Genomic DNA, 22,149 nt, shown 5'->3' on the forward strand with positions numbered 1-22,149 from the left:
GCAAAACTGTTAGGAGTGAAGAGGAGGATTTTTAAGAGGCTTATGAGGCTTCTTAAGCAGAGAAGAAATGGCGGAAAGACAAAGAGCTGAGAGAAATATTCTTGAAACACTATATTAAAGTGAGTCAATCAAGTGCTACAGACTAGACCATGCAGGGATTAGGTTTGTGGTCGATCTCATTAGGAATGAAGTCACGACTCCAACCAAACACATTAATGCTATGATGCCAGAAATGAGAGTGATCAGAGCAGTGGGATGCTTGGCAAACAGAAAAAAGCAGTGGAGCAGTGATGGATTTGATCTGTCACAGCCTTCTATAAAGAGAGTAATCACACAAGCAATTGCAGCACATTACAAGTATCACTTTGTAAATGCAGTATGTTTCATTTGTTCTATGGACAAAAATATTTCTTAATACCAGCTAAGTCTACAATTAGGTCTATTTATTTTATTGTCCATTTTTTTGCCCTGTTATCCCTAAATTATAATTTTTTTCCTTTTTTGAAAAGTGCAGTAAGTAATTTTTAAGGTTAATAAAAGAAAAAGAATATTGTACTGCATATAAATACACTGATTAGTTTGTAATTACATCTTCCAAAAAGTTGATGTTCTCATAAACTTAGAATTAATCAATTAAAAACATATGAGTGGGCATTGGTTTCATTGGTTTCATCCACTCGCTAACAGAGATTCTTCGCGTTAATGCGGTTATGGAGTTAATGTCATTTTAACAAGATTACCGCTGACAGCGCTAGCATAAACGTGTTCATTATTCCCAAATGAGACATGCAACCGTTCTGTTTCTGGACAGCTGACAACAAGCCGCTAAACAAAACCATTATGCCAGCTAACATTATATCAGCTAATATTAGGCTCAAGTCTCCTAAAAAATCCCACTTTCCTCCTGATAAATAATTTGATATGCATTCGTGCATCATATGAACATTTATTCGCTAAGTGACCAGGTCCAGTTCCAGTTAAAAGATCCAGTTAAAAGAAAGTTTCATTAATGCTAGCTAACAGCAGATAGCAGAGGCAAACACAGCAACACTTGTGGATGGAAAAGTTCAGCATATTCTCAAATGACTCACCACAGTATTGCTGTCATCAGCTAGAAGTGAGCTTTCCTAACTCATCAACTCAAATCTTTTTTTTTTTTCCCCTGTCCCATTTGGTTCTTTAGCCATCAGAATTGTTGTCTGAAGACCAACAAGGATACCCAATGGATTTACTTTGCCAAATGGATCATCGTGGCATTGCCGTATTGGTCCATTTGGTCGATCTTTGTTTTTATTATTTATTATATTTTATTTTCAGATGTTACAGACGGGACAGACATGAGTGAGGGATAGGAAAGGGAGAAAGAAAGAGGAAAGAAAGGAAAAACAGAAGGGGAGAGGGACAGTGAGAAAGGGGGGGAGAAAAAAATAAAAAATCTCCTGGATCACCTGTTGAGAGAAGAATAGAAAACAAGCAAAAAAAGACAAAAAAAAAAACAAAGCAACATACTAAACACAACACCATCACATTAATCTAGCTAAGTGTAAACAGCAGTAAATACTAAATATTCAATGTTGTTGTGCAGCACGCAGGACAGATGTGCTTCGAAGTAGCAGCCAAGAAAGGTGTAATTTGGGTCTACGAGCAGTGAACACCCGTGTGCATACCTGTGTGGATCAGCGCGCTTGCATTCCAAAGGTTTCTCCATGTAACGATCTGCTAGGGAGTGTGGGGGGGCCACAGCCCCGTCCTCCAGGGTGTGAAGCAGGTATGGAGGAGATCAAAACTCCAGACATCCAGAGGCCCCCAGAACACAAGAGACCATGGAAGACCAACAGAGGGGCAGCCGCGCCACTGTTCCAGTAAGAGCTGAGGAGAGTCCCAGATGAGGGACTCAAATCAGACTCCTATCTATTTCTCCTAAATAGAAACAGACACCAGTTGAGGTAAAGAGTGGACAGCCTGCACTCACTACGGATGAACGGTAGCCACAGCCACATAGGTAGCGCTTAAACCGAGTGGGTAGGAAAACATCTTCTGACATCTAGTGGTGAGATTTTACACACCATACTTTTTAACTATCCATCACATTTTGAAATGTGATTTACCCTTTCAGTTTGATAATGTTAAAGTTTTGGTCCATGCCTTGCCTTGTTACTGTAGCCTTGTTACTGTAGCTGTCACTTCTGTCATTTTCTTTTCTTTTATTTCAGCTTGACTTCTGCTTGGCAAGCTGTAACCTGTCAATCCATTTATAATTCCTATGATGAATTAAAACTTCTTGTGCTTTGTCTTAGTTTAATTTTACATGGCCTGATTTATGACTTAGATGAATTTGAGTAAATTATACTTTAAAATAAAAGGGAAGCCATGCTTTTAACAGCAACCACGCCCAGGTCATATGATGTATTTTATTTTATTTTTTGCTAGCAGGTGATTGCGAGTATAATTTTTAAACACTTTTCTCAGACATAAAGTCACAAAGCATTGTAGAACAAGGACTAGGAATTATCAAAATAAAATAATCTAGAGTATAGCCTTTATAAAGAAAATTTAAAAAGTAGTCCACAGAGTCATTTTGGTGACAGAGACCAAAAGGCTCCGTCCCCCTTAGTTTTCAATCTTGAGGAACAACTAATATTAATTTAAATCCGTTTCTGTTTTCACCCACTCCAAAGAGAGTTTTATGACCTTTGATTACAAAAGCTCCTGTCATTTTCAACTAGTCCTCCAAAGCAACACCACCAGAATACTTGCAGTCCCTTTTCAATAATAAACATCCTGACATATCCTTTAGCAGTATCATCCTCTACTCTCTTTCTGCTCAGTGTTAATCATGTCACCACTATGGTCCACAGCAGCAACGCATACATTTGTCAACAGGAGAGTGCCTGTATCATGGCGTTAGAATGGATCCATCAGGAACTTGCCAAATGTATTTATATATCTATATTTAGAGATACACATGTGCTCTTGTAGTGTATGTTTACACACAGTTTACTGTTTAGAATTTCAATTACGGCCCATACCTGCCTGCCCCATGCTGGAGATGAAATGTTTGGCAGTGTGACAAAAGCAGGTGGATATTATGCTTGTGGAGCAAATGTGGCGAGCAAGGCCTGCGGGAAAGAGAGACAGAGAGTGAGGCAGGGAATATTAACGGGGGAATAAAATGATAGTGACAGCAGAAAATGGCAGCGAGCTCCAACACGGTGCTTATGGATTTATTTGCCTTGTATGTGGGGGAGAGGGGATATAGAGAGGTGGTGTTTCATTGCAACTCTTTGTATGACATTTTGTCACTGCATAGTCATGTCACTCTGTCTGGTTAGGTCTCACCAGACCTGCTTTGTGTAAAAACATAATGATCACTCTGTATGCATCGGGGGCGATTCCTGTGCACCAACATATGATTGTTCAGGGACTACATTTTCAGACTTTAGGGACGTAATTTCCTGAAGTGTGCAAAAACAATTATTTATCTTCTAAAACTCCAGCCACTTGGATATTTCTTTCTTTTTATCTCAAAAAACATCTGTTGGACAAAAATTTCCTCTTCTTCTCAAAAACTTTTTCCCCCCTCCTATCAGTTTTTACCTTTTATCAGTTTATCAGTTTTATTGTTTTCTTTATACAGAGTTTAACCAAACTTTAAATTGACTGTCAAACCAAGTTATTTGGAACCAAAAACAAAGGTCTTTGAGTAATTACAAGCAAAGTGAAGCCATTAGTGAAAATTCACCTTGCTTCAACAGTTTTACTCTCATTTTTCAGAGATTTTAGGGAAGCAAATTTTCCATGTAATCAGTTGTTAGGTACATGAATAATCAGCAACAGACCAATCTGTTAACACGTGACTTTCAGCCAATTACTTTTAATTATGTAAGAGTACTGGTGTTGGTTAATAATATGTCTTGTTTGGTCTGAGATGAACACATATGTGCTTCACTGAAATGAATGAATAGTATACTACAGTTCCCTCTGTGGCTATCCCACACCTGTAATATTAAATTATACATTTGTCCAGTTTCATCAAGATGATCCATGTAATGTGTTTCATTTGCGGTTGCTCGCTTTTTCTGTTTTTCTGTTTTTTTAAGGTACATCTCAAGTGTTCCTATAATTATTTGAAAACAACTAGAGAGGTATTTTTCTCCGTCACCTCAATCTCTCCTTGGTAGGACATGCACACGGAGTCTGTTTCAGCTCTTTTCCCTTCAATTATCTGGTTGCTTTTCCCATGTTAAGCCCCCTGCTGCTGCTCAGTTATCCTTTCTTTCCAACATCCTTGAGGGGGGATAAGTTGAAATGCAGTATTGATTTCTATCACTTTTCACATTGTTGCATTCAGTGGTTGGCTGGCTCTGGTTGTGTTGCTTTAATGCTTTTTCAGCATCTGTCTTTCTTTTAGTTAAAGTTTCACTGTACCTTGTGAGATAAAACAGAGTCATTAAAAGACCTGGTGTAGTGAGTAACTGTAGTAGTGGTTTAAAAAATAATCAAGTGTGGTTGGCAAACAAAGATGAAGAATATGAATAAGTGAAGAGTTATAATATTCGGAGACATCAAAGACATCTGTAAATGTATCTTCTACACCCAGAGGGATTTTTTCTTTTATTTTCTCAACTCTCTTTGTTCACTTACATTTTACACCTTTCATTTCCATTCTCCTGGACAATAACAAGGTATCAGGTGATTTAAGTGTCAGTATGAAAGATTCTTCTGAAGGCTTTTCAGCATGCATTCATGTGCAAACTGGTAAAATCCACAGCTTAAAATCTGACCACAGGTTCTTGTACTCTAGTAAGAATTTCTGTAGTTTTAGTTTTGGACCAAAATATATCCCGTGTAATAATGTTGGGAATAGAAAATACCAAATTTGTATTTTTTTAGTAAATATAATGACATATAAAGACGTAAAAAGAAGTAAGCTACAAGCTATGCTCTTATTTTAACAGTTTCCAGATCCAACAGAGCTACTGAAAACCAAACAAACAGTAGAGTTTTGCTATGAGGTGATGGTGCTAGCCACTGGGGTGCACAGCATGAGCATCCACAGCAAAGTGAGAAAAAGCAGTAACCACCAAGCTAACTGACATCTAAAGATACCTACCTGAGCCTCAGGGCTATCATTTGGAGGAATAGAAACTTTGCAGTGGCAATATCTGTTCGAGGTTTTAGCATGAGGCTTGAATTATACCTAACTGACTTATTTTCAAGTACAGCAACTACAATAGAAAAGTGCAATCAAATGGAGAACACACTGAAACTGTCCAAAAATATAATTTAAAAAAAGATGCATTACTCTGTCCAAAGGAAGAGGCTCCTAACTTATCAGTTAGGAACTGATGTTAATGATGTTGTGGCGTGATGTATTTGCTACTGAAAAGTCATGATTTTAAACTGGAATGGTTAAAATAATGAGTCTAAAGCCTGGTCCACATATAAAACGACTGGCTCTTCATCCTCTTGCCCCATTGGTAGTCACTTCAGTCATGCCACTTAAAGTTTAAATTACTTTGCCAGTGGTTATTTTGGCTTTTGTTGAATTACATTGACATTCCTTGTTCTCTGGTAGGGTAGAGCGGATCTATCCACATATAGATAGTATTGATCTAATGCTGGTATCTGATCAATGCTAAACGCCTCTCGTGCAGACACACTTTGCTCCGCTCCCCCCTAGCTGCTCTGCTGTGTTCACGATCACGTGACTTAGAGACAACGAGAAGAACCATACAGGCTGCAGCGAGTGAAACAGCAGAGCAAGGTGTAGAGGTACTTTACTGCTGTAAATGAAAACACTGCAAACCGTGACGTGGGAACACCACCAACTTATGTAAAGACATGAAAGAAAAGAAGAGCTTTGTCCTGGAACAAGCAGCAAAAGAAACTACAAGAGGTGAAGGGTCAGACAGACCCAGACACTCGACACAGAGACAGAGCTGTCACAGTCAGTCAGGTAGCTCATATAGTAGTGAAAGTGACGTTTTAGTCATGACTGATGTTGACTTTTCAGCTGAGCTGTCCTCCAATATCTTCAGCTCTTTGTGAATTTAGCCAGCTGAATTCAACAATATATGAACAGATGTTTCATAGGATGTATGGCTCATCGCAAACCTAGTAAAAATATATAATTTGGTTACTGAATCTAATTAGCACCATTAGTTTGAATATAAACTGATGTCTGATACTCTTGATGTAACGCTACAATAACCATGTACAACACAGCCACTTTGGATCACCTTAAATTTCACCACAGTAATGTAGTTTAATACAGTTTACTGTACACTAAACTGTACTAAACTACATAATACAGCATTTTACTAGGTCACTAGGCAGTTAAACAACTTCTTGGTGGCAGAGCCCCTGGGGACCAGAGGGTGTGTTTCAACTATTGGGGGATCACACTCCTGAGCCTCCCTGGGAAAGTCTATGACATGGTGTTGGAAAGGAGAGTCCGTTCTTAGCGAACCTCGGATACATGAGGAACAATGTGGTTTTCGGAGGTCCTGAGTTCAATTCCACCATCAGGCCGGGGTCTTTCTGTGTGGAGTTTGCATGTTCTCCCCATGTTTGCAAGGGTTCCCTCCGGGTACTCCAGCCTTTTCCCACCGTCCAAAGGCATGCAGTTAGTGGGGGTAGGTTATTTGATTACCGTATTTCCCGGACTACAAAGCGCACCTGAATATTAGCCGCACAAGCTAAAATCAGGGGAAAACCCTGTTTTGTACATACATTAGCCGCACCTGACCAAAAGCCGCAGGTGTTTCAATGTTGACTTATCATATGTAAGAGAATATGCACAAAGGGAATTGTCAGGAAAGAGATGGCTGTTTGGAGACACACCCCTTTTATTAATATTTTGAAAAACAAGTTATGGGTACATATTTGCACATGTAGTACATAACAGTAACCTACAGCACACCAGAAAAATAGATTCGGACTACCTTTTAGGCTCAGGTGCAGTGACACGGCTTTAACAAGAAGAAAAGTCAGTCATTCACCACCATCTTCCTGCGCTCTAAAACCACCAAAGTCCTCTTCTCCAATGTCGGATACAAACAGGCTCAGGATGGCTTCGTCATCCACTCTCCGCTTCTCTCCTTCGTTGTCACTTTCAAAACCAAAGAAATCCTCGTTGTCAGTGTCAGAGTCGAACACCCTCAGAAGGGCCGTGGCGGTGTCCTCCTCTCCATCATGCAGCAGTCCAGCCCTTCAAAATCCGTTGGTGATCGTGGATGTTTTCGCACTTTTCCACGCTGTCAGAATCCACCGGTGGAGTTGGGCATAACTTGCTTTTCGCAAGTTTATCGCCGCTCGTCATCCACGCCTCCCGCTGAATGCGTAGCGCTACTTTGAAGTTTGTTTTTCGCGCTACTTCGTACGGCACTACGTTGCCTGGCGGACGGACATGTGACTAACATACCACTCTTGAACCCCGATCCTTCCGCCAGGCAACGTAGTGCCGTACAACAGCGGAACAAACAAAACAAATCGTCTTACGATATCACAAAAATCATGGAAAATCCATAGAAAAGCCGCACCTGACTAAAAGCCGCAGGGTTCAAAGCTTGTGCAAAAAGTAGCGGCTTATAGCCCGACAATTACGGTAATCTAAATTGCCCATAGGTATGAATGCGGGAGTGAATGTGAGCGTGAATGGTTGTTTATCTCTGTGTGTTAGAGACCGACTGGCGACCTGTCCAGGGTGCACCCTGCCTCTCGCCCTATGACAGCTGGGATAGGCTCCAGCGACCCTGAAAAGGATAAGTAGAAGCGAATGGATGGATGGATGGATAAAGTTAGTGGTTGGAAAAGATGAAAGTTAAGGTTAAAAGGACAATCTATGTACTTCATACTATTTCTGTCTTACTATCCATTTACTACTTACACCTACATATATTTACCTTAATAATACCTCATTTCAGTATCATTAACTTACTTTTACAAGACAGTCAAAAGACAAATCAAGACATTGTCACATTTTGCTGATTTCTCTTGTGAATTTCTTTTATGCACCCTTAATGGAGATTGGGCCACAAATATCCTCAAGCACTGACAAAAAATGAGCAACAGCAGGAAGATCTAATTCACAGGCCATGTCCCTCCCGAAAGTCTGCTTCACAGTGATGGCAATACCGCTCCTTATATTACTTCCATTCTTCCCTCCAGGTGCACAAATGAAGAACAGACTCACTATATTGCTCACCGGCTTTGTTTAAAGTGCAGAACTTGAAAGGCTTTAGACTATCCCCCCTGTTAATTAGGCAATTGAGAGATCTGAGGCATAGGGGTAATTTGGGTTAAAACACCAACGTGTGTCAAGCATTTATCCAAATGGCATTTGCCATCCACAACAAAGGTAAGGGGCAGCTGTGATCTGAATGCAAGCTCTTTCAATATTTCCTCCGCTTACATACGCGCCTGTGTTTATTAGTAGGTGTTGAGCGGATTGGCTGACTTGCTGCTCACTCTACTCAATATTCTCAAGTAATGAATTGGATCTGAATGAAGGCAATGGTAAGATTAGTTGATTTACTTTTTCTCAGCCTCTGAGATTTTTCTCTCATCTCCTGCGCTAAAGTGTGATTGCAGGAGGTGAAAAAAAGAAAAAACCAAGACGAGAAAAGGGGGTAAAAATGATTGATTTTAATGGATTTTGCTGGAGGAAAAATGAACCAAGTTCATTAAATAACAATGAGAGAGCATCACAATGTAACTTCAAACGATCCCTTTATGAGTAGGCTGTTTTTCTGTGGCACAGGCACAGCAGCCATTTAATAACTTGTCTGTTATTCATGAAAGAAGCCACAGTAACCTTGAACAAACCTTGTTTTCACAGAAATGAATTTATATCTCAAAATGAAGGAGGAAGAAACTCATACAGAGTATTGCTCTTACCTCTAGTATAGCTTTACTTGAGTGTTGGAATCTCTAAAGAAACTAAGTTATATCCCATTAAATTTGTTTTGACCTTTGCTCTTTTTTTAAAATAAAGTGGAGCGATCTAAAAAGTGTTTCTGAGTTGAGTTCTGAAGCCAGAGAAAGTTTAACTTTAACTCACGCTTTGGGGATTGAAGGAGTTAACTATTTAATTTACACGTACAATTCTCAGGTCTAATTTGATCCAATTATATTCTTGCTTTTCAAATTCACCTACCGTGACTAAATAGTGGCAGATAGTAAAGTATAAGTAGATGACTTCTAACCAGAAGTGCAGTACACCTTCATTTCTGATGCTTCTTTTCCATTGCTCTTTAGTCACCGTCAAGCAACGAAACTACTTGGTTAGCTTTAAGAAAAGATGAACTGGATTCAAACAATCCCTTCTCCAAGATTAATCACACCTTACCAGGTAAATTTCTGCAACCTGAAATAAGTTTCTCCACCGTTTCTTCGGTTGCTTCTGACACCACACCACTGTCTTGCAACAGTAACGGCACATTTTCCCTCAGTCCATTTTGTCTATTTCAAAGGTTAAGGGAATTCTATTCAAATATGTTTGACTTCCTGTCAAAAGAAATTGCATTTTAGAGGTGCACTGTGTGTTGCAGTTTTACTGTTGTGATCAGGTCATAGGCTAAACAAAGAATGGACACACACTCACAAATAACACAGTTCCCGGATGTTTTGCATTTCTGACAATCTCACTAATCTCCATATAAGAACCAACACTGAGCAGCCACAGCTCTACTTTATCAGCCTACCTGAAAATCATTATTCATCTTTTACTGCTGTCAGAAATGCAGTAATTTTCTTTCTACACAAAATGTGATGATAAAGTTGTACAAGTCTGCCTATAATACTAAACAAAGAATAACAACAAAACAGAAAACACCTGATTTCCCATTCCTGGATAATCTTCCCAAGAATCTCTGTAACACTTCCAACCAGGTTTCTATCTTTCTATAGAAGTTTTGACAACTTCAGGAGGTCAGGAGCAGACCAGGAGCAAATGAACTGAATGGTCTCAGCACAAAGCAATCTAAAAAATACCAGACACCACGCCCAAGAAGACATCCTTGAAAGGTGTCAAATTTAAATCACATATATTTTTTGATTTTTATGATTTTATAGTTAGATTTATAACTATTGTTATCTGGACTGGACTGCATGAGAGGAAATTATTTCAGTAGATGCTAATGCACTTTATTCAACTGCAAAGCCCTGTGAGTCCTTGAGTCTTCTTTACCATTTATCTGCTCACTGAAAGCAACGGTAATATGCATAAGCTGCTTTTGTAATGTATAGACGGTGCTTAACCTTCATAATATTGGTTGACATCCACTATAACTTTGCCTGATATCCAACATTTATATCAGCCATTTTTTACCCAAAAACATCCTATGTCCAAAGATAAAACTGAACCACTAAGGCTAACAATTCCCTCATAACAATGCAAAATCCACTCTGCATTCTGACTGAATTATACTTGGCAAAATAATGTTTTATTACACTAATCTTGTTGATGTGCTGTCCATGAGATTTTTCATAGTCAGAAAGATGCGTTCTGAACATAGCTTTAATGCACCCTAACACTTTGGAAGTTTGGCAAGACATCCAGTCTTCATCTTATGCACTTTAGAGGGAAAGTGTCAAAGTGCACAGAAGAATTACCCTGATCACACTAGGGTGAGGCCCCCACAGTCCTGCTCAGTGTCAACATGAATAGGATGTTCTTTCTCTAATTAGGCAGGCCCCATCACATGTCTTTTAGTACACTCAGACGCCTTGGCTCAAGAGGAAAACCCATGCCAAAAGCCCCATTTGAAGGTCTAATCTACAAAACCCAGCCATGTGAGAAGTTGTGGTCAAGAATGATTTCTCAAAAGAGCTTTTAAAAAGCTTTTATACATCATAAAAGTCTAACCTTTTTTTTTTTTCAGAAAATACTCCTCATTATCTCCCTAGACCCCTTTCTCTGTGAAAACCACCAGTTTGTTTTCATACCATTTGGAGATGATGTGGAAAGTCACTCCTCTTTAGGCACCTACTGTCCAGACTAGCAGTTGCCATTAATAATTACCTGCCATGCCTCGACTGAGAAATGGGCCTAATTAATTATACATGTAAACCAGACCTTATTTTAAACTGAATTTTCCACCGAATGATACAGGTGTCACTCAAAGGCACTGAGTCGCAGCCAAGTCGCTGAGCATCAGTCGCTGTCAAACTGTCCGCTGTGAGAAAAGGCGGGGGCAAGTTTGCAAGAAGGCACATTTGCACATTTGTCATGTCTGAAATTACAGTTGGATGAAGGACAACTCCCATTAGTTATCATTAGAGAAAAGAGTAGGCAGGAATACTGAAAAATGGGAAGTCCCATCATTTAGACAGTGACATAAAAACTTCAGTTCTCTTGTTGAAACTTTTATGAAAAGAAAATCTGCCATCAGAGTTATTATCTAATGTCAGAAAACGTTCATTTTTCTTTTCTCTTTTTAAAAAGAATGTCAGTGTACCTCTTAAGGTAGTATTGACGGGAGTCTAATCCAAAAGGTGTTTTTCTAGTTGGTTTGGCCTAAAAAAATTGTTTCTGTGCCTAACCTTAAATGCAACAATCGTTGTCTGATACAAAGCTTAAACAAGTGTGCGTAAACATCACACTGACTCACATTTTGCAATACATGTCTAACCATTTTAAGCATATTGTATGGTTGGATCATAATGACAGAAGAATTTAAAGAAATGCCGTGTGAAATGATGTGTCATGTTATTTATATATTATTTGACAATATATATATATCTTTCAGGTCAATTCCTCTCACACTCAATTGATGTAGCGGTTCCGAATGACAGCAACATCAGAAAGAAGGAACTCGAGAAGCTGGAGAAATACCAAGGGCTCAGAGAAGAGCTCGAGAGGATGTGGAGGGTGAAGGTAACGGTGGTCCCCGTGGTAATCGGAGCACTAGGTGCGGTGACTCCTAAGCTAGGCGAGTGGCTCCAGCAGATCCCGGGAACAACATCGGAGATCTCTGTCCAGAAGAGCGCAGTCCTGGGAACAGCTAAGATACTGCGCAGGACCCTCAAGGTCCCAGGCCTCTGGTAGAGGACCTGAGCTTGAAGTATAAACAGCCCGCAGGGGCGAGCTGGGTGTTTTTATATATATATCATCTTCCGCAACTAGGCTACCACAAGCCCGAAACAGATCCAACCTTCAGATCCAAATGGATGACAACTGTATCCAACTGTAATGTTTGTAGGCATGCAGCAAAAGAGAATCAATCATCACAGATCCTCACAGACTACCTAGAAAAGGGTCATTGTACCAAACAAAGACACTTATTATAGAATTCCTCATTCAACAATTATTTCCAAATTACAGAATAAGTGCATATATATCACCATTGCTCAAATACTGCTCAAATCCAAAGCCCTGATGGTATATACATCCTGCTCTCTCTTTCTCTTGTAAGCACCACTGTTTTGCCTTGGCTTTCTAAACTTACTTTAATGCCACTGTGATGACAAAATACTCAATAAGACACTTGAGGAAAAGCAATTTGTTGCATCGTTGACATCGAACAGCCAAAAAATGATCGAGAACAAGGCAGGATGTACAAGTGACAGACTTCCCAGCAAGCTCATCGTCATCAAAACCTTTGAGAAAGGCCCATTTTTATTTTTATTCAGTTGAGTGTTAAATGATCAACTACATATTTGCAGATAAAATGGGACACTATCCTGGCTGCACCACCTGAAGCTACACCTTTGAGCAGTAGAGGATGTCTGAATACAAAAGTACATGGGGGTAGAGTGGGGGTAAATACTTATTAAAAGGTTATACTTTTGACCCAAACCCCAAAGAAGTACTAACTAAACAGCGAGTCAAAACAAAAGTTGAATAATGAAAGTGGAAATACTTCTAAATAGGGTAGGTTGTTTCAGACAGTAGAAACAAACAGCCAACATTACTAGGACAAATTCTTTTTTGCAAGCATATACGTATTAAAAATATGTTTGAGAAATCATTAATAAACATTTATTGGGTTAAAAAATGTCACTTGTTATTTAGGTTAAAGCATCAAATATTGTAGTTACAGCCTTTAAAGTCGCTTTTTTTTCTCCTTACCAACTTTTGTTTATTGTGGGTAGCTGCGTTTGGACTATGGATTGTCTATATAAAGATGTCATCATGGGCTGTGGGAGATTGCAAGCGACAACTTATTTGACTATTTTCTGACATGTACACAAATGGAAGTTCATAAACCAGAATATGATCGGCAGATTTTTTGCACATATACAGAAAAGAACTCGTGATTTCAGCAGTATTGCAGTTAGTTACAGCATAATGACATCTCTCTTGTCCTCCCACACTGAGCCATCGACGCTACATGGGTGACAGTGAATTCATGTAATCTTTCCTGGTTGCTTTATTCCTTTCTGGTGGCAGACTGCAGCTGCACCGGTCATCTTCGCCTCATGTTCACAAACCACTGTGTTGTTCCCACCCCGTGTTACTTTCTCCGTCCCTCACATCTGTCTAAGGGCTTTGGAGCCCCTCTCTTGATGGTTCATTATGATGGCAGACACCAGGGCTCATTGGCACACCAAGTGTGTCCAGCCAGAAAGCTCCCAGCCACCCACTTTCCTCTTTGACACGCATCTTATTCTGCGACATCCTGCACTCACACACCACCCACTCTATTTCACCTGGCACCCAAATGCATCATTGTAATCAGAGGAAGCTAAAGAAACTTTGAACGCTATTTAGTCCATATCAACAACAAAGTGTAGATGTACTCTGCCAGGTGAGGCAGAGTTTGATCAGAGGAGGCAGAGAGTGTGAAGCACAGAATCTGATGCCTATTAAAATATATAAGGAAAGAGTCTCCATGTTGATCCCACCACAGGAATAATTTATAAGGGGTAAATCCCTATGAATTAATAAATCAAGGAGGATTACCCCTGGAGGATTAATAGATGGGGTCTTACCACTGGTGATGAAGGAGTTCTGAAGCAGTGCACTCAGTAGGGATATGAATCAGAAAGACAAATTCAACTAGCATCTGATGAGAAAACTTGTTAGCGTGAGCTGAAGATGCCAAAGTCAAAGATGATTTATATTTTCTCAGATTCAATCAGGAATTCATGGAATTCAGAAATGAACACAGCAATCAGAGTGAGGCTTATTATCAGAAATAATTACCAATCAGCAGAGGTGGGACCAAGTCATTGTTTTGCAAGTCTCAAGTAAGTCTCAAGTCTTTATCCTCAAGTCTCAAGTCAAGTCTCAAGTAATGTCAGGCAAGTCAGAGTCGAGTCTCAAGTCACTGGTGTAAAAGTCCGAGTCAAGTCACAAGTCTGAAACTTTGAATTTCAAGTCCTTTCCAGTCTTTAAAAAAAAAAACGAAAAAATAATGTTGCAGTTATGCTAAATGTAAATATTAGACCATGTAATTTTAAAATCTGTGTTTTTCTCAACACATGACAAAATAGTGAACTTAGAAAATATACACAAATTGTGAAATTGCACCTCTTTAAAATGCAGCTCAATTAAACCTAGCTCCAAGAATAATTTTCACCGACAGTTCTGAGATAAGCTGCATGTTATTCTTGGATGCGGTTGTAGGACCAGCTTTAAAATCGCATGACAAAAATATCATACACATTAAAAAAAACTGTATCACCAACGTAGCCTGGACAACATTTGCTAGTTAGATGAAGTCAGCTATCTCATCGTAGCATATTTATATGCATATTTATAATCATACGGTTCTTGGAGTGAGCGCATACGATCATGAAGTTTAGTAACTTCAGGTCACTGCAACAAGCCCAGGTACAGTTTACCGCCGGATGGGTAGTAGTAGTAGTGGGTAGTAGTGGAAATAATTTCTGGTACCCATCACAGAAATGTAGCAGTGACAATAATATTGTATGCTGTAATCGTACTGGGCAATTAGTGATACAAAAAACCTGTTTTATCCTGTGAATAAAAGTATATGTTTTTGTCAATGTACCATAATAACAGAAGCGAAACGCAATATTGTGTCAGGACAATTCACTATTTATGCACAATAAACACAATAAATAAAGGAGCATAGCGCGAAAATTTCTGTTCAGCGCCAGACTTGCTTGTAACCTATATCACCAATTATGTTAAGAAAAATGACGCATTAACTACAACAGCAGACTGACCTTCGTGTAAATGCTTGGAGCAGACTAACCTGTGAGCTGGAGTGTTCTGGGACGTTATATTTGATCATTGAATGGCTGCAATCCAGGCCATCCGTCGCGTCTTTGTTACTTCGGAAACATGGCTTGAACAATTTCTCTTCAACGACGTAATCCGATAACAACCGATCTCTTTACCCGTCGGCTTCCCGTGGCTGTCATGCGACCGGCTATTGCAGTTAATAATACAACGGCTTCTTGACATTTTTGTGTTTCTTTTTATCGCTGTATAACTGATTTTAATTGAAAGCCTGCGTGCGCTAGTACCGCTTGCCACGAGTTCCCAGAATCCTTTGCGGTTCTACCCGTGAATGACGTCACATTTTCAATCTCTATATAATATGCATGTTAAATTTTATATTTGGGGTAAAATATCAAGTCTTTTCAAGTAAACCGGTTCAAGTCCAATTCAAGTCCCAAGTCATTGGTGTAAAAGTCCAAGTCAAGTCACAAGTCTTAGAACATTTTTTCAAGTCAAGTCTAAAGTCATAAAATTAATGACTGGAGTCTGACTCGAGTCCAAGTCATGTGACTCGAGTCCACACCTCTGCCAATCAGACATTGCACCAAACATCAGCTTTGGTGTAATTATGTGTAGTGTTTCCAGCACACACTTTTAGCGGCATAAAATGGAAAAATGAGAAAGAAGTTTCAGAGTAACTAACTGAACTAAATTTAATTATACACTGTATTACAAAGTTACAAAATAGCTGTAATAAATACAAATTGCTCTAACTATAGATATATTGCACACAATAAAAATAGAGTTGGCATTGAGATGCCCTTCTTATCACATAATACTAGCCAGTTTACTGAGCTGGCTGGATTAGATTAAGTTGAATATCACCTGAATCCAGCAGCTTCTGGAATGGTAGTGTTTCACTGCCGCTCAGTAGACAGTTCCCAGTTAATCCTTATTTTAATACATTGGTTGTGAGGTTTCCACTTTTGCCTGACAGCAGTAAAGACCTGACTTCAAAGCCCACAAGAGCCCTTCCATCAGTGCATTCTTCCCATGCTCGTATGCACTGGGTGTTTCAGTATCCTCTCACATCAAATCATATATGATCTATGTTAAAGATGTCCTGCAGATATTATGTTTCACTAAGGTGCTGTTTTTACATTAAAGCTGGTCATTTTGTATCAGAATACATGCAGATGAGTGAAATGCACTTGTCATTTAGTTACATGAAAAACTTTCCTGTCTTAAAAGCTGGGGTAAACTCCAGTCCATTAAAATGTAGCCACAGTCCTGACATGAGGAATGTTGCGGGGGAGGGGGCAGCCTTCTTATGAGTCTCCGCTGTGTGTCTTTGATGTGAGAATGTGATGAATTTCTCCTTGTTCCTCAGATGTGCCAAACACTCCCCAGGTTCTGCTTTTGACTAAAAAATTAAAGGCGCTGGATGTGGTGTGAACAGCAGCGGCATCAGCATAGTTTTTGAGGAAGAAAGAAATTCCTCCAGAGAAGGTCAGTGGCTCTGCTGTCCACCATCAGGGGTCTTTTTGTTACCTCATTGCTCGTGTGTTCCTAACATTTATCTCTTAATTAACCGCACTTTCTGCAATTCAATTAAAGGAAGTGTAATGGTGTACAAAGTGGGGAATGGTGTTGATCCTTTAGGCAATCCACAGTCTCTCGACAGTTATCTGGCCTTGTACTAGAACTGTCTGAGAGGCCAAAGGATTATTATGTGAGGTCTTTAGGGCACAATATAGCAGCAGAGAAATAATATCAATTTGAATTTAGCTACTTTGGGTTATTGTCCAATTCCGACTGACTCAGTTGAATTGTTTCATAGCTTTATAATTGAGCTGAATATGTGCCAAAGTAGTAATTTCATTCATTTTTATATTTGAGCCTTTCTCCAGGCTAACTGGTGAACATTATGGTGCAAAGTGGAAATATTATAGATTTAAATATTTAAATGTAAAACTTGATGCTTTGTAGTTTAACATACAATCTTAAAACTGAATTTGAAAACTGTTTGTTTAGAATTTCAATGGAGTATCACTAATCTTGAAGGGTTCTGTGAAAGGCAGCGTTATCAGCCTGTGCGCACATTTACATGCAGCTAAATCTAAAAACCACTTGTATTTCGCACATGCCTTGAAAGTTAAGGTAGAGACAGTTAAGGCGTGATCCTCTGACAAAGAGCCTAACGCCTTGATTGGAAGATTTAATGCGGACAGGGTGAAGACCAGAAGATGTGTTTATGTGCTTTCATCTTATGTGCGACTCTTCTGTCTAACCCTTTTTTTGGCTTTCATCATTTCACTGCAAACGCAGCAAAGTTCCCCTCCCATAATGTACCTCTTCTGGAGTTAATTAATGGCCTAATTAGATGAACTCATTAGCGATGAACTGTAATTCTCTTATTTCATCTACTCATTAGCCGACAATATTCATAATTAGTGGCATTAGTGACGATTATTGCATGGCAGGTTGGCCTGCGTCAGGCTGCGTTCCCTGCTGTAGGCATCCAGCTGTGCAGACAGGGAGGCCTGATATTGGCTTCATATTTTATAAGTATCAAAGCTTCTTTTAAAAAATGAAAAAGAAAAAAAGAATGACAGCATGGGACAGAGAAAAAATGCACTACTCCCACTAGCAATGTCATTGCAGGTCAGTTTCTTTCCCAAAATAAATAAATAGATTACCATCATCAATAAAAATGCAGAATACAAGGGCCAGCATCTCTGGTGCTGGGTGGCTCATTATGCATTGAACAGCATTAGTTGAATCACAGTCGTTAGCAAGCACGCTATTGTTCAGATGTCAGCACTGCTCACCTCCACGTTGCTGTCCCATGCTTTTATCAAAAAGCTTTTTTTCTCCTTCTTAACAAAAGCACAGTTGGAGCCGCTTTTTAATTTGTGGCATTTTTTCATTTGGGTTATTATCTTGTATTACAAACCTGTTTCAGAAACACACAGAGAGAAAGGAATGTAACTGCAAAACAATTAGGATGTGTTTATTTATTTAAATCACCATTAATCATGCACAGCTAAATAATGTGGCTGTGTGGCAAATCTGAGCTGTGCTGAAACATCCTTTCAAATGTTTGCTGCGTTTAGTGCTGTTTTAGTAATTGTAATTAGGCTCGGATCCAGTAAGAAACCAAACGTGTCTACGCAAGAGGGATGACGTGTAAGGAAACATGAATGAGTGTGTTAATTACTACACTGGACTTGGCTGACAGCTGCCTGCCACGGCACATGTTTTGATTTATGACAGCAGCAAAGAAAGACACAAAACTGTTTTCCATCATCTTGAAAGGAATAGGAGATGAGTGTATGGTTCATCGCTTGATTCATTTCTCCTGCATTTGTTGCATTGGAGGGTATAAGGCGGAAAAGAATATATTCTACTGCAAGTGTTTGTAACAAAGCCCCACGGGTCAGTTTGAATAAATGACACGGGATTGTGGGATGTTGTTGTTTTACAGTTCTGTTAAAAACAGGCTGAAATGGAGACAGGAGCCAGACAAGCAGGTAGTGAAAACAAAGAAAACTAAGAATAAACTGCAGGTACTGCAGGGAAGAAGCATGAAAAGTCCAACAAAAGTTCAAGCAAGATAATCCAAACTGACAGAGATAAGATAAATCCAAAGAAACATGAGAAACCAGCCAGGTACAACGCTGGACTACATGTTATTTCCACACTAGCACACACTGCTGAAAGCTGGAGTGCTTCAACAAAGTTTTGTAGTGGTTCAACTCGCAGCCTACGGACATCTTTGCAGACTGTTTCTACATGTTGTAACTGTTCACTGTCACCAGGGGGCAGTGCAACAGACAATCTGTCTGCAGGCTACTCTCACTTGTGCTGTTGTCGGTCCATCAACCAGCTGCAGAGAGGAGCAAAGTTCTAACATCAGGAAAAACACCACCACTACCACAGCCAACATCTGTGCTTCTCATGCTGTATTTTTTCATTTTTAAAGTATTTTTGTACCTCACACATTTGTGGTGCATGCTGCTGTGCCTTGCCTGGCCTGCCCCACCTTTCAGCCAATCAGCGTTTGACCTGTGCCCATCGTCAACCACATCGGGCTGTGTTTGTTGGGTGTTAGGAGGACTGCACACAAGCATGTTTGTGTAGGTGGAAAACCCCCGTAGGCTCTGTGTAGAGACGACTGCTGTACCATGAAAAAAGCATAACAAGACTCAGACCAAACTAATCAAAATAGATGGAAGGTGGGGAAAAAGTGAAACACATGACACACAAGCGCATCATTCAAATGGCTGATTAGAGCTGATTAGATTAGGTCAATTTATAGTCTCTTACTTTTCAACCATAGCTTTCATCTACAGGGAGTGCAGAATTATTAGGCAAGTTGTATTTTTGAGGAATAATTTAATTATTGAACAACAACCATGTTCTCAATGAACCCAAAAAACTCATTAATATCAAAGCTGAATGTTTTTGGAAGTAGTTTTTAGTTTGTTTTTAGTTTTAGCTATTTTAGGGGGATATCTGTGTGTGCAGGTGACTATTACTGTGCAGAATTATTAGGCAACTTAACAAAAAACAAATATATACCCATTTCAATTATTTATTTTTACCAGTGAAACCAATATAACATCTCCACATTCACAAATATACATTTCTGACATTCAAAAACAAAACAAAAACAAATCAGCGACCAATATAGCCACCTTTCTTTGCAAGGACACTCAAAAGCCTGCCATCCATGGATTCTGTCAGTGTTTTGATCTGTTCACCATCAACATTGCGTGCAGCAGCAACCACAGCCTCCCAGACACTGTTCAGAGAGGTGTACTGTTTTCCCTCCTTGTAAATCTCACATTTGATGATGGACCACAGGTTCTCAATGGGGTTCAGATCAGGTGAACAAGGTGGCCATGTCATTAGTTTTTCTTCTTTTATACCCTTTCTTGCCAGCCACGCTGTGGAGTACTTGGACGCGTGTGATGGAGCATTGTCCTGCATGAAAATCATGTTTTTCTTGAAGGATGCAGACTTCTTCCTGTACCACTGCTTGAAGAAGGTGTCTTCCAGAAATTGGCAGTAGGACTGGGAGTTGAGCTTGACTCCATCCTCAACCCGAAAAGGCCCCACAAGCTCATCTTTGATGATACCAGCCCAAACCAGTACTCCACCTCCACCTTGCTGGAGTCTGAGTCGGACTGGAGCTCTCTGCCCTTTACCAATCCAGCCACGGGCCCATCCATCTGGCCCATCAAGACTCACTCTCATTTCATCAGTCCATAAAACCTTAGAAAAACCAGTCTTGAGACATTTCTTGGCCCAGTCTTGACGTTTCAGCTTGTGTGTCTTGTTCAGTGGTGGTCGTCTTTCAGCCTTTCTTATCTTGGCCATGTCTCTGAGTATTGCACACCTTGTGCTTTTGGGCACTCCAGTGATGTTGCAGCTCTGAAATATGGCCAAACTGGTGGCAAGTGGCATCTTGGCAGCTGCACGCTTGACTTTTCTCAGTTCATGGGCAGTTATTTTGCGCCTTGGTTTTTCCACACACTTCTTGCGACCCTGTTGACTATTTTGAATGAAACGCTTGATTGTTCGATGATCACGCTTCAGAAGCTTTGCAATTTTGAGACTGCTGCATCCCTCTGCAAGATATCTCACTATTTTTGACTTTTCTGAGCCTGTCAAGTCCTTCTTTTGACCCATTTTGCCAAAGGAAAGGACGTTGCCTAATAATTATGCACACCTGATATAGGGTGTTGATGTCATTAGACCACACCCCTTTTCATTACAGAGATGCACATCACCCAATATGCTTAATTGGTGTAGGCTTTCGAGCCTATACAGCTTGGAGTAAGACAACATGCATGAAGAGGATGATGTGGACAAAATACTCATTTGCCTAATAATTCTGCACTCCCTGTATATAATGGATGAGTGAGCGAGTGAACAAGTAGACAATTTAACAGAGCCAAAGGAAGTACAGCAAGCAAGGCAGGAATGTGCAGGAAAGATAAAGAAAACAAAGGGGGAAAGGGGAAAAACAAAGAAAGAAAAGAAACAGATTAAATACTGGTGTGATTGGTGATATCATATATAAATATATATGCATATGATTGCTGTCATTTTGTTTCCATTTGCTCATATCAAAGAGGTAAATGAATAACTTGTGCAATTTCTGTCCTGATAGACTAGCACTGTATAACAATGACAAGAAAAAAATACGGCTAGGCTAAATATCCAAGCAATCACCATAAAACATTAACTGACATGAGCAAAGATGGCTATTTATAAATCTGATATTTTTAAAAAGGAATTTTCAGTTTCAAGTGTTGACATAAAAAACGTGCAAAAGTCTCGAGTTACCCATCATTATTTATAGTTTGTTTACAAGGAGCCAGATAGTCTTTTTGATTTTTTTTTTGTGTTTTAGGACTTTAACCTGCCAAATAAATGGCTTGCCTTTTGTTAGTGAACTCTGTCTCTTAGTGTGTCTGCATTTTGGGTGATGCAGCACCCAAGAGATGAATGTGGCACTTCGGTTCATCCAAATATTGCTCACCAAAGCCTCATTACAAATGCTTTCAATGGATGTGTGTCTTTCAAGAAGCCCTTTTTTTAAAAGAAAGGAAATGGGAAAAAAAGGTTAAGGTGTGCCAAATCTCGCAAAAACTAAAAAACAATGGTAACAGATTTAATGCATTAAACACAAATTTTAAATATTTGGTTCATCAGTATGGACTGTCATATTTTAATCCACCATGAAATACCATCTGGAAAGGATGTAATTGGTAACTGACTCATTTTTCAAAATGACAATGATCCCAAACACACTGCCAGTGCAGTAATAGCATACCTGGATAGAAAAGCACACAGTGGAACGCTATCAGTCATGGGCTAACTTCGCCCAGAGCCAAAGAAGAGCTTTGAATGTCCTCCACAAAGCCCGGAGAACTATTCCTAAAGACTAATGAAAGGAATTACAAGTAAGTTTGCCTAATAGAGCTCAGGCTGTGTTG

General features: G+C 39.6%; 1 long non-coding RNA gene across 1 annotated transcript; it reads right to left on the reverse strand.

Annotated features, from left to right (window-relative positions):
* Positions 1–1,240: 1,240 nt before the first annotated feature.
* LOC146649825 (uncharacterized) lies at positions 1,241–15,636 on the reverse strand. Its single transcript, XR_014908306.1, has 3 exons — positions 15,171–15,636; positions 3,030–3,119; positions 1,241–1,920 (listed from the first exon to the last, which is right to left on the reverse strand). It is a non-coding gene; the product is annotated as an uncharacterized LOC146649825 (long non-coding RNA).
* Positions 15,637–22,149: the final 6,513 nt, after the last annotated feature.

This window comes from Rhamphochromis longiceps, linkage group LG17, assembly GCF_057381845.1.
Source record: "Rhamphochromis longiceps isolate RC_006_pf linkage group LG17, R_longiceps_female_GT1.1, whole genome shotgun sequence".
In the NCBI taxonomy this organism is placed as follows: domain Eukaryota; kingdom Metazoa; phylum Chordata; class Actinopteri; order Cichliformes; family Cichlidae; genus Rhamphochromis; species Rhamphochromis longiceps.